We start from the raw sequence: 14,308 nt of genomic DNA, 5'->3' as shown, positions 1-14,308 counted from the left end.
GGTGCTTGGACAGTGTCCGTATGCCTGTCCGCTTGCATGTCCTAGACTGCCCGGCACGAGCACCCTCGCAGCGGCACTGGCTTCAGCCTCGGGAAGGAAGCTCTGCCCTCCTCCCCGGAACTCTGAACTGCGCAGCTCATTAGGGACTCCTCGTGCTTCCACTTGTGCTTGGAAAGGCAACTCACCTGCATGGTTCAAAACTGAGAAAGTCCACAAAGGTATCCAGCGGAGCGCTGGCCCAGTCCCCAGCTCCCGAGTGCCCTTCCTGGGAGAACCAGCTACTAGTCTCCTTCTGAGAAATCTATGTGTATTCCCCACTGCCACCCCTTAAAGAAACACAAAACAAAAGCATTGTATACACTCTATCTGAACCTAATTTTTTCTGCTTAATAATATCTCAGAGTTTATTCCATATCAAGACATAAAGAGTCTTTTCCTTTTTGATGGCTGCATAGTATTTCAAGGTACAGCTGAAGCATCTGCCCCCACCAGGTGCTGTTCTAAGATCTGAGACCCTAGACAAGGCCTTCTGCTCAGGGGGCTCACATGCCATTCAGCCTGAGAGATAAAATCTCCAAATTTCATTACTGCAAATAGTGTTGCAAGATCACCTCTCATCTTGGTCACATCATCCATGTGTGAATCAATCTAGAGAACACACTCTTAAAAGTGGAGTTTCTGGGTCACTTGGGCATTGTATTTTTGATAAGTGCTTTCTGGGTTCACTTTATCTTGAATCCCTCCACCAAGATAAAAATGGGGCAGTGCCCCCTATTTATTTCTTTACCGTCACTCCACCAACCATCCCTCCAGTGACCCCACTTTTACACATTTATACACCCAGATGTCCAACTTCTCCATCCATCATTTATCCAGCTAAATGCCTGTCCATCCACCCATCTATACATCCATCCAAACATCTTTAATTTACTTTTATATGTTTTTATTGATTTTTAGAGAGAGAGATAGACACATCGATGTGAGAGAGAAACATCAATCGACTGCCTCCCGCATGGGGATCAGGAATCAAACTGGGGATTTGATTCCTGATGGGGATCAAGCCTGCAACCTGGGCATGTGCCCTGACCAGAAATCGAACCGGGACCTCTCAGTCCATGGGATGACGCTCAATCCACTGAGCCATATCGGCCTGGCCATCCAAACATCTTTAGTCTCCATTTTCCCATCCATGCATGCTTCCAACTCACCCAGTAGATGCTTTTCAGCATCTATACTGTGCCAGTCCTATGCTAGATCTATGGGGCATGCAAAGATGAAAACAATGTTCTTATGTTCAAGAAATTCTTGGTCTATGCCTGTATTCACTCCAGGTTACCTTACAGGGGACTATTTGTTGAGCTCCTCCTATAAGACAGGTGCTGGTTCAGGCACTGGGCACAGACAGACACTGTTACTATGCCCCCTCCCACTTTACAGATGAAGGAACTGAGGCTGAGAGCTTATAGTAGCAACTAGCTCCAGAATTCTGACTTTCCCATCACAGCCTAAACATCTTGCAGGTACTGGGGAGGTGCCAGGGGCCCCTGCAGGAGGCTTCTCTGATGTTCTAAACGTGTGTCGGGGGAGAAAGGAGCAGTGAGGGTGTCCCCCGAGCAGGAGCTGAGTTCACATGCAGAGCCTCAGCCCCACTCTCCGGGAGCCAGACACAAATGATGGTGGGGTGAGCAGAAAGGAACACAGGGCAGCCCAGACTGGGAGCAAAACTGAGCCACCTTCAGCCAGGCACCTTGGTTCCTGGTGTCAAGCCCATCTGAGTCGAAGGCACCCTGGTGGTGTCCCAGCCCCCCATGGTACACAGCCCCCACTGTGGGCACAGGAGAACATTAGTTGCTAGGGTCCCAATTAAAGAGTGCAGTTTCCACAGCCAGCCCAAGGGGACATTAAGCAAAAGCCTACTTAGACATAGAGCTTCATAAGACCATCTAACCCCCTCACCTTCACCATCCCGCTCTACAGATGGGAAACCAAGGCCTGGAAAGCCAGAGGAGGGTGGGCTGAAGTAGGCATATGAGGTAGCTCACTGAGGGGCAGCCTGGGACCGTCCAGGTGTCCTGCACCTGCTGTGTGCAGGAAACAGCCCTGGTCCCGTGCACTGCAAATTTACCGAGTCCTAAAAGGCGCAGAGAGGTGGCACGGCTTGCCAGGGTCACACAGCTGGGAAGGTGTCAGGCTGAGATTCAAACTCTCTGCCTTTCTGTTTATATGTTGTTCTTCCAACTACGCCAAGACTGGAGCCTCCTAAAAGTTTCCACTCCAGGCTGTGACTGGACCCAAAGAGAGATCCCCTGGTTCCACCCAAACCATCCAAATCCATCCACTTGCTTTCAAGGCCACTGGGCTCCCTGCACGCTGGCTGACAGGGAGAAGTGACCAGTGTTCAGTGGCCAGCAGAGGTCGCCCTCTGCTGCGGGAGTGTTGCTGGGCCAGGCTGTGGCTCCCTCCTCAGAGCCTGGATCCCTGTAAGCCTTGACAAGTGGGCACAAAGCCTCAGGGCGGCCGCTGCAGTGCTCACCTGGGCATCCACGCCCACCTGCAGGCTGCTGTGGGCCTGGCCCCGGCTGCACCCGTGCTCCAGCCCTTCCACCCGCCCGTCTGCCTCTGAATGGGGAGTGGGCTCAAGCAGCCAAGCCCCCCTCTCTTCTGGCCCCTGGCCTCTCTCCTGGTCTGAGCAGATTGGAGCCTGTAAGGAGATGCAAATCTAGTCTGCTTTGGGGCCTGGAGGGGACCCTGCTCTGCCACCTCCTTCAGGGCTCAGTTTCCCCATCTGTAAAACAGAGGCTAGCCAGCCGTTGAAAACTCCATCTTGATACGTGTAGAATGCTTAGCTCTCAAAGTGCAAAGCAAGCCTGTCCCAAGGCAGGCCCAGGGAATTCTGGGGGAGCTGCTGTTCCAGGGGAGCCTGAGACCGCAGACACCATCTTTCTCAGCTACACACTTGTCCTTGCACTTTATGCTCAGCTTGGCTTCCCTGCAAGTCTGTAAGTTTCCTGATTGATGGTGATGTCTGGGTTGGCCAGTCTTCCCAACTCCGAGTTGAGCTCTTGAAGGGCCAAGCTTCCATTTTACCCTTCTCAGCACCCAGCACAGCGCTGCCAGGTTTGCCTCCGTGGTGCCCAGCATGGAAGACGAGCTCCAGAGAAGTTAGCTGCTATTGTGCACACAGGGAGCTCAGAGAGTGGAATGCTGAGACCTGAAGGGCACCTGGGACCACCTGATGCTGTGCCCGCACGAGGCAGGGTTGAGCGAGGGAAGGGCGCGGAGGGAGCCAATGGCTGAGTGGGGCTGGAACCCACCTAGCTGTTCTAAGTTGGGCCCAGGTTGTCTCTGGGCTCTCTGGAAGCATGTCTCCGGGTCTGAAAGGTTGGGGAAGGCACATGGCTCTCAGTGGTCTCCACCCGGGACACAGGAAGCAGCCCCATAGAAATACAGATGGAGCCCTGGGGGCAGCTCCCCAGGATGCAGGGCCAACATCAGCTGCGCTAACACCAGTATTTTTTATTTTTTACTTTCGAGGCCAAACAAGTTAACCAGTCCACTTAACGCACATGCCCGAGGCAGAGGTTTTGCTTACATGTGTGCACACTTACATATATATGTGCCCTTTGCATACTTAAGACTAGGTGCACGGACACATTCGAGTGTTGGCACAGATGCACTCGAGCACACACATCTCATGACAGCTTGCACAGGCAAGTGGCGGGGTCCCCAGGGGAGCTGTGCGAGCAGCGGTGTGCAGAAATGACTCAATCACCCCGCACATCTGCAGCTCAGGGCCCCCAGGGCGAGCGGTGCTAGCAGTGGGGACGGAGGGCCTGTACCCACAGTTTGCAGAGCAGAGGCTGCATCGCCAGGGTCCACTGCTCAGCCTGGTGGGGGTCATGGGGGTCCAGGGGACCTAACCCAGTCAGCCCCTTTACCAGTTCTCAGACTCCAAGGGGGCAGATATCACAGGCTCTGGGTTTAGCAGTGACATGCCAACCCTGCACACGACAGCGCCTGTCCTGGTCCTCCTTGGCTTGACCTCTGCCATCCCCTACTTCCAGCTGCACCCTGTGTCCTCCACGCAGGGCTCCTCCTTATCTCTTGGACTGTGCTCTGAAGATCACACCTCCCTGTCTTTCTCTCTGCCCCTCAGAATGCCTGTCCCCTTCGTCCGTCCTCTTTGTTGGTTTCCCCAGCAGAGCCACTCACTGCTACCTATGTCCGCAGTGTCTCTGCCACACACTCCATCTAGGCGGTAGCAGACAATGGGGTATCTTTGCATCCATTTCTCCCATCTGCTGGGATGTCATGCGGTTATGAATTCCCAGAGCCTAGCCCAGGGTCTGGTACCCAGCAGGTGCTCAGCAATGCTCACTAGGCAGATGGACGAATGGGTGGATGGAGAGCCATCGTGATCCAGAGTGCCAAGAGCTGGACACCCAAAGGCCCCAGCCCTAACCGGAGGGTTTGGGCCTGGGGGAGACTCCAATAACCCAGTCCAGGATTCCCAAAGGGTGATGCATGTACCATGGGTGGACAGAGAATGACTTTAGGTGGTCCATGGGCAAACCTTGCAGATCTTTATAGTGAGGTATTTGGACTAGAACAATGATGACTGCTGAGTTCATGGATAATATTTAGAACATGGTTAAATTAGGGAGTGACGGCAGACCTAAGTGGATTAAGGAACCATTTTAAACGGTAGAGATGGGATGAAAACGATGGCAGTTAGGGAGGCACTGATATAGTCCAACGCCCGCTTGTCTGAAAGGTGAAGGAACAGTCAGAGAGAAGCAGGAGCTGTTTGTGGCCACACGTACGTGACTCTTCCACTCCTAGTCTTGGTGGACGGCACGCTGCCTGAAGCCAGAGGAAGAGGGTGGTGGTGGAGCAAAGACAGGCAGAAGAACGTGACTTTGTGCCCTGTCCCAGGGAAGTCAGAGAAGGGCAGAGGGACAGGAGCTGAGGAGAGAGGGAGGCAAGAGGCAGCTCCGGGCAGCTGCCCGGGACCAGCTGCTTCCCACTCTTGGCTGGGCAGCTGGAGCAGGCCCTTGGGCCGGCCTGAGGCCTTGCGCAGGGTGAGGATCCTGGGTGGGAGGTGGGCCCCGAGTCAAAGCTTCCTGGCTGTTTGAAGCTGTAAGGAGCTGTTTTACCTCCCTGAGTCCATGTGCTCATCTGTCAGACCCCTCCCAGCCCACCACTGCCCCACTGGACTGAGGAGCTAAGTGTTCCGAAAAGGGCAGTTCTGGTTTGGACACCGGCTCTTCCAAATCCCCTTCCTCCCTCCACCCGGGGAGTGCCCACGCCAAGACCTGACAAAGCTCCGTACCTCCTGGCCAGAGCTCAGGCACGGGCTTGGCACTTGGGGCTCCTGGAAGGGTGGACCTACTTCCCTCCATGACCCAATCTCCCAGCCCCCAACCTCGTCTACAGGAACACCCACTGTCAGTGATGGCTGGTGCGACAGCACAGTGTAGCCTTGGTGTTTCAGAGTGGGGGCTTCCCGAGGGCCGGCCCACACCGCATCTGACAGCCTGCTCTGGGACACAAAGTTAAAGCAGAGGGAAGAAACCAACTTGGGAACACTTGGGTCGATGTTGCCCAAAGGTGCCAGTGTGCCAGTCGGACCCGCGCTGGGCTGGGAATCCCAGCTGCATCCTTCGGGTGCGCCTCACCCCTGGGCTGGGGGCCTGAGCAGGCCCAGGCCTTGCCCTTGAGGCCGACCCTCCGGCCACCCTCGGAGGCACTAAGAACCTCTGACCTCGAAGTGAACTTCCTTTGGCAGCTCCTCTCCCCAGAAGGTGAAGGAGGGCCAGATTCAGCCCCGGACAAGGTCCTGCACCCATGGCACCCTGGACAAGGTCACCGAATCCAGCCCTGCACAGCTATCAGCACGGCGATGCCCCAGCTGTCTGTTTCCTGAGTGGAAGGAGAAACAAGCACCTACTGAACCTGTGTGTCAGCCACAGGGTTATTCGTATCACCGCACGTTAAGCCTCAGAATTCCCCTGTGATGTTCCAGTTACTATTACCCAACAGGTTCAGAGAGCTCCAGTGACCCGCTCAAGGTCACACCGCTGAGAAGCGGCAGGGCCAGGACTTGAACTCCAGTCTAACTACAAAGCCCGCGATGTTTTCCTGTGGCAGGGCTCCCTCAGCTAGACACTGTCTTCCCGGCCCTGCATGTGAGAACAGTGACTGTCATTGCTGGGGAGGGCTGGGCACAGTGCAGACACGGAGTCGCAGGCCTGCCTGATACTGCTGGGAGCTGGGCCCGGGTCACAGTGCTCCTGAGGGGCTCCCTGGCTTTGTCTAGGGGTTCCTGTCTGTGAGTCCAAGGCCTCGGATGCCATGAAGTAGGGAAGAGGGAGCATGGGAACAGTTCCCTGAGGACCCTTGGAGGACATGGGGTGGAATGAGGCTGGAGATGGAGCCAGGCCCCCTAACCACCAGCTAGTGCCCTGTAGAACATTGCAAATACCCTGCAGATGTTTTTACAGCTCTAGGGACAAAGCACTGTTCCCCACTGTCCTGTCCCTAACCCTAGCTCCTCAAGGCTCCAAATCTACCCACCTGGCATTTGCAGGGAGGCACAGACAGGCGCAGACAATGGCATGCCAGGGAGAGCCAGACAAGCCCATAAGAACCACCTCTTGCACCCATGGCAGGCATGGCTAATTGATCACCACACTCTTCCCATTGAGTCCAGACATGCCTTGCCATCCTACAAACACCCTTCTGCCCAGCCATGCTCAATCACCTGAAATGGACACAGGAGAAGAAAACTTCTGGGCCTCCCATCTTTGAAAGGGCCTAGAGAGGGGCAGGCTTAGCCTGAAGGCAGCAGCCAGTCAAGGCACGAGCAGAGACCCACGTTCAGATTTTCTGGTTTCTGACTTCGCACTCTTTTCCGAAACCGGCTCAGCCAGGTTCCTCTTGAGTTGAGAGCCCACATATGGACCATTCAGGTGAGCCAGCCATGCTGCAGCAACTTTATGTCACAGCCTCCCAGCAGGTTGCAGACAAGTACGATCCCATTTTGCAGATGAGAAAACTGAGGCTCAGAGTGGGTGGGTGCCTTTTCCCAGTCACGTAGGGATGTATGGCTGACCTAGGACAGCAGCTGTTCTTCCTGAGTCTGGGCTTTTATTTTTACTAACTGGATAGACCTTCCCCTTTAGTTAATTGCTATCAACTGTCAGATGTTTCTTTGTATTTCTCAAAAAATAAAATATTAGAGAAACAAAAAATCAGAAAGTAGACATTTACTTGAGCTAAAAGTGAAAGATGACAAAAAAAAAAAAGTCCTCATGGCTTAGATCTGGAGGGGATCTGGGGATCTGCTCGGGCCTATTACAGAGGAGGAAAGAGGCCCGGGGCAGGGCTGGGGTGGAGGGAGACCGAGCCCTGACGGCCCCGCTGTGGGTCAGAGGCGGGGGTCAGGGCCCACACCCAGCGGCCCTGACCTTCTCGGCTCTCTCCGCCCCTGATTCCGTCCAGACACCCCCTGCAGATGCCTGCCTGTGGAGCGTCCAGCACCAGGCGGGGCGGAGTAGGCCGGTGACTGGCAGGCAGGCCGAGTCTGACAGGAGCAGGGTTCTGCTTCCACGGCAGCCGCTGTGGTTCCCTGGCAAAGTCCTACGAGGTCCTTGTGGGTCTGTGCAGAGATCTGCACCATCTCAGCGGGGCTGACACTGGCACACTGACCCCACAAACCCCTGAAGCTCCCATCTCTCCAAAAGGCCCTCTGGGTGGGATGGGAATGGGGTTCAGTTGGGTCTGGTGCCCATTACCCCACCTATCATCTGGTCTGTACTTGGGAAGTCTCTGGGTATGAGGCTACTTGGGGACTGGACCACCCCCATTCCAGGTAGGGAGTAGTGGGGGTCTTATTCCTGGAACCCTCAAGGGACAAGCCAGGCACCCCACAGGCCACCTGAAAATGCCTCCTGATGTCTGTGGAGACAAAACTTCACATTAGGTGCAGCGCAGCCGCGTACTGACCTGATGCTCACTGTGCAAGGCGCTCTGCAGTGTGCCAGGCACTGCCGTGAGACCCGCCTCTCCCCTCAGCACCTCACTTACACGGGCAGTGTGGCTCAGCGGTTACGGACACCAGGCTGCCTGGTTCAAATCCTGACTGCCGCTTGCTCGCTTCTGAGATTTGGGACAAAATGCTGCCCTCTGCAGGCCTCAGGCTCCGCATGTGTAAACCAGAAGCCATAATAACAGTGCCTGCTTCACAGGCTGCTGTGCCCACTGGCTACAGAGGGCCAGCTGGGCCTTGTCATCTCCATCACAGGCAGGAGGGAACTGGGCAGAGAGAGTTAAAAGCGACCACCTAGACACTAAGATCTTCAAACTTAAAAAAAAAGTCCTATTTTTAAAACTTACTAAAAACAACAACAACAACAACATTGCAACATCTTAGGCAGAAGCTCCATTCAGGCAACAACAAAAGTGACCGTGCTCGGGGCGGAGGGGTGGGAGAGAGGCTGCCCGTGCGTCTTGCACAGGTGTCTCCAGGGGCAACCGAACAGGCTCAGTGCCAGGCCTCAGAGGTCGTGGGTGGCTGAGGCAGGGGCTCTGTGCCCACTGGACAGAATGCTAGGTTGACGGGCTGGTGGGAGTTGTCGTGGTGGCAAAGGCCAGTTGTGGAAAGTTCCAGAAGGAAGGAGGGATAAGGCCGGCGCTTCAGGAGATGGGAGCCGAGCACTGCTCCTCCCGTGCAGTGGCCTGAACGCCCAGTGACATCTGTCCAAGTGGGTGGTGACACTGATGAAGGCAGCGAGACCAGAGAGGAACCACTGTCTCGTCTGGGCAAAAGGAGGGCTGCAGCCGGGACACCCTAGACCCAGCTGCCTGAGCCCGTCCCCCCTGAGCAAAGGCTTCTCTGTTCACATCTTCTGGGGACAGCGGCAGCATCTCTGCTCCACAAGATTACTAAGAACCTGCACCTGTGAAGGGCCTTAAACAATCTGGCTTTTCCCAAAGTTACTGGATCGCAAAACATTTTTTTCACTAAACACATTTTAAATTCCCACAGAACTAGTTTTCACAGAACTCACTGAGAAATTCAGACTTCAGGGGAGTGGCCACAGGGCAGAGAAGCTGGACAGCAGGGAGCGAGAAGGCGGAAACTGAGGCATCTGCAAGAAAAGAAGTCACAGGGTGCCCTCGCTGACATCTGAAACCCTTTCCCACCAGGACTGGGGCCCTGGATTCCGAATCCAACGTCAGGCCAGCTTCATGAAGCCACCGCCATCTAGATACACCTAACCAGCCGGGAGCCTCCCTGCCCGGGGTCCCCTTGGCTCTGTGACCCAGCAGGCTGGCCTTGGCCACTTGCTGTAAGGACAAAAACCAGGTTGCCAGGAGTGGGGGTGGGGGGCTTCCCTGCCCCATCCATGAACTCCAAGCCATGAACTCCAAAAGGAGGAAGCCTGGCCACAGGACCCGCAGGTTACAGGCCCAGGTGGGTCAGACAAGGTGGCCCAGAGTCCAATTTCTCTCCCTGAGGCTGGGGATGGGTCGTCTCGGCTCCTACTTTGAGTAACAACGAGAACACTATAGATATCATTATGTGTCTACTGTGTGTCAGGGGCACCTTCGGCATTTTATGTGAATTATTTTTATAATACAGTTAAAGGTAGAGTGATTAGCACCATCCGAAAATGGGAAAACTAAGACTGAAGTGATGAAGGAACTTGCCCAAGATCAAAAAATGGAAACCAGTCTTCGAATCCATGCTTGTCAGACTGCACACCCAGCATCCCCCTCACCAAGCTACCTGCCAACCGGCCTAGGGCTGGAGGTTGGGAAACCAGAGTCACAGATGGCTGGGCTCCAGGCTGTCCTGAAGGGGGCCTTCCCCTTAGCCATTCACTGGGGATGTGCCCAGCTGAGTGGGACACAAACAAGGAGCGTCCGGCCTCAGGGGCTCCTGATCCAGGGGAGAGGGGTCCCACATGTGCACAGGCGCTATGCTGTGGACACACAGTTGACCTCTCTGGGTCTGTGTTCTCAGCACCTGAAGGGCGCCGCCGTTTGAGATGTGCCGTACTTCTCCCTGTGTCCTCTACACCTGTGAGGATGGCAGAGGCGCCGGGCCTTCCGCGAGTGTTCCCTCTGTGCCAGGCCTTTTCACGCACGTTATCCCACCTGCTGCCTGCCTGACGCAGGGAGGTGGGCATCAGTTCGCAGACTTTACAGAAGAGGAAACTGAGGCCCAGAGAGGTTATGTAACTTGCCTTAAGTCACACAGTGGGGCACTGGGGTTGCCTGGATGGGAACCTGGGTGAGAGTCACTTCAAAGGCCTGCCCAGCCGATGCAGGACTAGAACAGGGTGCTGGGAAGGGATTCCTGCCCAGCCCAGGTCTCTGGGTGACGGAGGTGTTCAGGTGAAATGGGGGCAAGGTGAAATGCTTCCCAAGGCATTTTCTAGATTTAATGCTCTGGCAGGAGGCTGGGGAAGACAGGATTACACAAAAAAAGTAAGGTGACAACCCTGACTTCCAGAAACCTAAAATCCAGGTGACAAGCTACTCCAACCCACCTGCTGGCCATGCCCACCTGCCATGGGGGCCAGCCCAGGGCTGGGCTGGGCACATCCCCACAGACTTTCTGGAGGAGGAGGAGTGGAGTCAGGCCCCAGTGTGGCTGGGCAGAGGGCCAAGACTTGGGAATGGGCTGAGATGGGGCAGGGAAGGCCAGTTTTATTTCGGAAATAAAACAACATGCCCAGTGCCCCTTTGGCCAGGCCTGGCCAGTCAGCCTGGCAGGGCGGCGTTAGGATCTTTCTTAAAGGAGAAGGTATTGAAATTAAGCAGAATGCTCACAATTCATCTGCTTTTTAATTAACTCTCCCTGTTGCCTTAAGTGACTCCCTGCTTACACCCCTCCTTTTGAAAATTCCGAAGTGCTATTTCTGACCTGTGGTTTACTATTGCCACACGTCTCTATAAGCAGTGTTTTAGCTTAAGTGGCAGTTGCATATTAATTACAAAGTTAATTATGTGCTGTGTAATCATGCTGTAATTCATTAGTTACTCTACACTCTGAGAGCCTCGTGCTAATAACGAGATCTGACGGAGGGCTTGAGGAATCGCTGAGAAATTCCCATCGACAATCCCAAATGAGCCTGAAAAGGACTCGAGACCCCATCAAAACATTTCCTCGGTCCCATCTGCTTGGCTTGAGGCCAGGTCTTTGTGCCCCTTGGGGCTGTCAGGGTGCTGGCCCTGTGCGGCCTGGGGCTGCCAGGCACCCGGCCTGGAGGGCAAGCAGCCTACAAGCCCTGGTCTGCTGAGGACAGTGGAAAACCCAGCTGGGGCTTGTTTTTTCCCCACGGAAGTGCAGAGACAGGAACAGAATTTGTTTAAAATTACTTACGGAACAGAGAGTCAGTTCTAGGTGAAAAATAACTGCTCCGATCACTCAAGTGGCTGTGGGAACACTGACCGTGGGGCAGACTGGAAGGGCCGCGAGGAAGGGACCTGGTTCAGACAGGGAGACCCAGGCCCAAGGGGAGGAAGGGGCGTGTCTTGGATTTGGATCAAAGTCTCTTTTCCTTCTCTACTGTCTTCCCCAAAGCATCCAGGGATCTGAAAGTGAACACTGGCCATGTTTCTCTCTCTCTCCTGTTTTGTTTTGTTTCCTAACAAAATAACCGTAGGGTGTCCTCACTCAACTCCTGGGAGGATCTCAAAGCCCCAGAGGTCCAACTGCCTGGCCCGTGAACAGGTGAGAGCTGCCTCCCCCTTGTGCAGCACCAGATGATGGATGGAGAGTGCGGCACTCCCACACCATGGCTGCTCAGGGGATTCTTCTCTAGAACCTTCTCTCCCCAGGCTCCGTGTTGTCAGCCACTGAAGAATCCCGTGTTCCTCCAATGGCATTTGAAAGTCAGTGTGAGTAATGCAGGCTTGCTGCAATCGCCCCCTCTCTGCAAGTCTGCGGATCAAATTTCAAGCCCTTGTTGCAGGAGAGGATACAAAGGCTGTGACCTACCCCGGACATAGCAATCTGGTGGCTGAGACCCTCTGCTTTCCAAATATAAACCTGCTTGTTTTATTTCTGCTGACAGCTGAACGAAAAAAAAAAAAAAAAGTGGAAGTCCTTCCCCTTCTGGCTCTAGTCAACAAGAGAGAAGGTCTCAGAGCCCCAGCTGGCATGGGAGGAAGATGAATAAGAAAAAAACAAAACATGTCCTTGTGCTACAGTGGAATGTTTAAAAAAGAGGTGAAAAGCACAAGGTCAGGGGCAGATTTTATTTTCTACAATTTCAGCAGGCTCAGGGAGGAGGCAGGATGCTGCCGACTCGACAGTTTTGGGGGACTCTCTTTTGGAGGGAACTCGTTTTGGGGAGGGGGGTGCTTCTTAATAGCCAAAGCGCTGTGGTTTCCTTTCCTGGGAACAGTTTGGTTTCCCTGGCAACAGAGAAGTCCAGTCTCCAAAGTTCTGCTCAGAGACCAAGGCCTGGCCTGGGATGCTCCCAACAATTACGTGGCCAAGGCTTCACCACCCTGCTTGCACCGGCGGTTGAGCTGAGTGGAAGAGGTGCAAAAAGGTCGGCTCTGCAAAAATGTGGGCACTGGCCCCCATCTCCACCCTCACCCCCGCACGTGTGCAAGCAGCCACTCATCCCCAGATCACCGCTTTCCAGGGCTTTGTGGCTGAGCAGGTGAAAATGCCAGAAAACAGCTTGGAGGCAAGCCTGTGTCTGAGCACCCGAGGACCCTGAGGGGCAGGAAAGCTCTGGGGGAGCAGCCGCTGGACCGGCAAGGCTGGGCCTCGCGTCCGGCATGCGTCCGCCTTGTGTGCTGGGCGGGCCTGTGCTGCAGGAGAGCAGGTCTGGATTCTGAAATCATCTTCCTCCATCCAGGCTCCCTGCAGAGGCGCCTCGCGGATTTTAGAGCCCATCTTTTTAGAGAGGAATATTTAAATGTCTGGCTTGGGACGATGCCTTTTGTGCATCAGATGTGGGAGAAAATGGGAGGAAGCAGAGCAGGCAAAGAGGGGCCGGTGAGGGCATCTGCAGAGCATTTATCTGGCCACGGGGCACTGTGCTAAGTGCTCCACAGACATCATCTCATCTAACTCGCTCTCTAGTGGCGGCTGCGGCAGGTGCAATTGTCCCCGGCTGGAGGAAATGGAGAGGCTAGTGACCTGCCCAAGGCCACCCCGTGAGTGAGTCGCACCTGCTCTCAGGAGAGGGGAGAAGTGGTGACAGAGGCAGGAAGAGGAGAGCTGGACTGGAAGCGGTTTACCTGCCTGGTGGCAAAGGGGTTCCCTGAAATTTCCCCTCCACAGAGCCCGCCACCCCTCTAAGCATTCCCGAGGGAGACAGGCCTTAGAGTGGAGCCACCTGGAGGCTCCCAACCAGAGGCCCACCTGGAGACCAACGGAGTGTCCTGAGGGCCCGATGTGGCGTCCCTTATGATCTTTATCTCCTTTAAAGCCCAGAACAGCCCCACAAAGTAGGCAGTAACAGTCCGTTTTATAGATGAACGCCTGGCTCAGTAGCATGGCCAAGTTCACACAGCCAGCAAGAGGCAGAGCTGGGTTTCAGGCCCTGGTCTTACGTCAAAATCTAGGTTTAAAACAAGGATGGTGTGATGACGGCAACAGCCAGACCTTCCTGAGCTCTTACTCAGTGCCTGGGCTGTCTCAGGCACTCAGTGTGCAGCAACTTACTTTATTCTCTCAACCTTTCTATGCGGCACATGCTTCTATGAAGTGTAGCTTCATTTCGCAGATAGGGAAACTGAGGCACAGAGCTCTGTAAGCAACATGGCCAAGGGCACACAGCCAGTGAACTGTAGGGCCAAGGCCTGGGCCCAGCCAGCCAGGCACCTGAGCTCACACTTATAACTTATGTGATAAGCTGTTTCTCTAATCACTAGGACATCCTGCCTCCCAGCATTGAATCCTTGACTCGGGGGGGGTTCTGGGGTCCCATCAGGCCAGACAGCCATTGGGTGTCCAGGTTTCTCTCTTCCTCGAATTCAGGAGAGCCTTCTCTTCCCTGAGCATCCGGCAGGGGCTAGACTGCGTTTGGGGGGGGGGGTGCCAGTGCGCACGCCTGAGGCCCACGCGGCATCCAGAGTGTGCGTGCAGCTGATTTATAACCCTTACAGAAAACAGAATTGCAAATCTCACCCACAAATCTTCCATATCGAGGTACTTGTGACAGGCAGACATGCTGTGAATTCCCAAGAACAGGCAGGCCTCCACCCCGCCTTGGCTCCCTCATGCTCCGGGCTCCTGCGCTGAGCCCTGCGGCCAGGCCACTCACGGCTCTGC

At 54.8% G+C, this 14,308-nt stretch overlaps 1 protein-coding gene across 5 annotated transcripts in view; it reads right to left on the bottom strand.

Annotated features, from left to right (window-relative positions):
* ZMIZ1 (zinc finger MIZ-type containing 1) overlaps positions 1-14,308 on the bottom strand; it is a 159,082-nt gene that overhangs the window by 104,232 nt on the left and 40,542 nt on the right. The window contains exon 1 of one of the 5 annotated variants that reach the window (XM_036266005.1): positions 186-241. The exons of the other annotated variants lie outside the window; for them this stretch is intronic. The gene's annotated coding sequence lies outside the window, so the exon portion shown is untranslated. Of the gene's footprint in view, positions 1-185; positions 242-14,308 lie in introns of those variants that run through there. 5 annotated transcript variants of the gene reach the window in all.

Source organism: Molossus molossus, unplaced genomic scaffold (genome assembly GCF_014108415.1).
Source record: "Molossus molossus isolate mMolMol1 unplaced genomic scaffold, mMolMol1.p scaffold_m16_p_17, whole genome shotgun sequence".
In the NCBI taxonomy this organism is placed as follows: Eukaryota; Metazoa; Chordata; class Mammalia; order Chiroptera; family Molossidae; genus Molossus; species Molossus molossus.
Note: the sequence above shows the minus strand (reverse complement) of the source record. Positions and strands in the feature narration are given on the sequence as shown.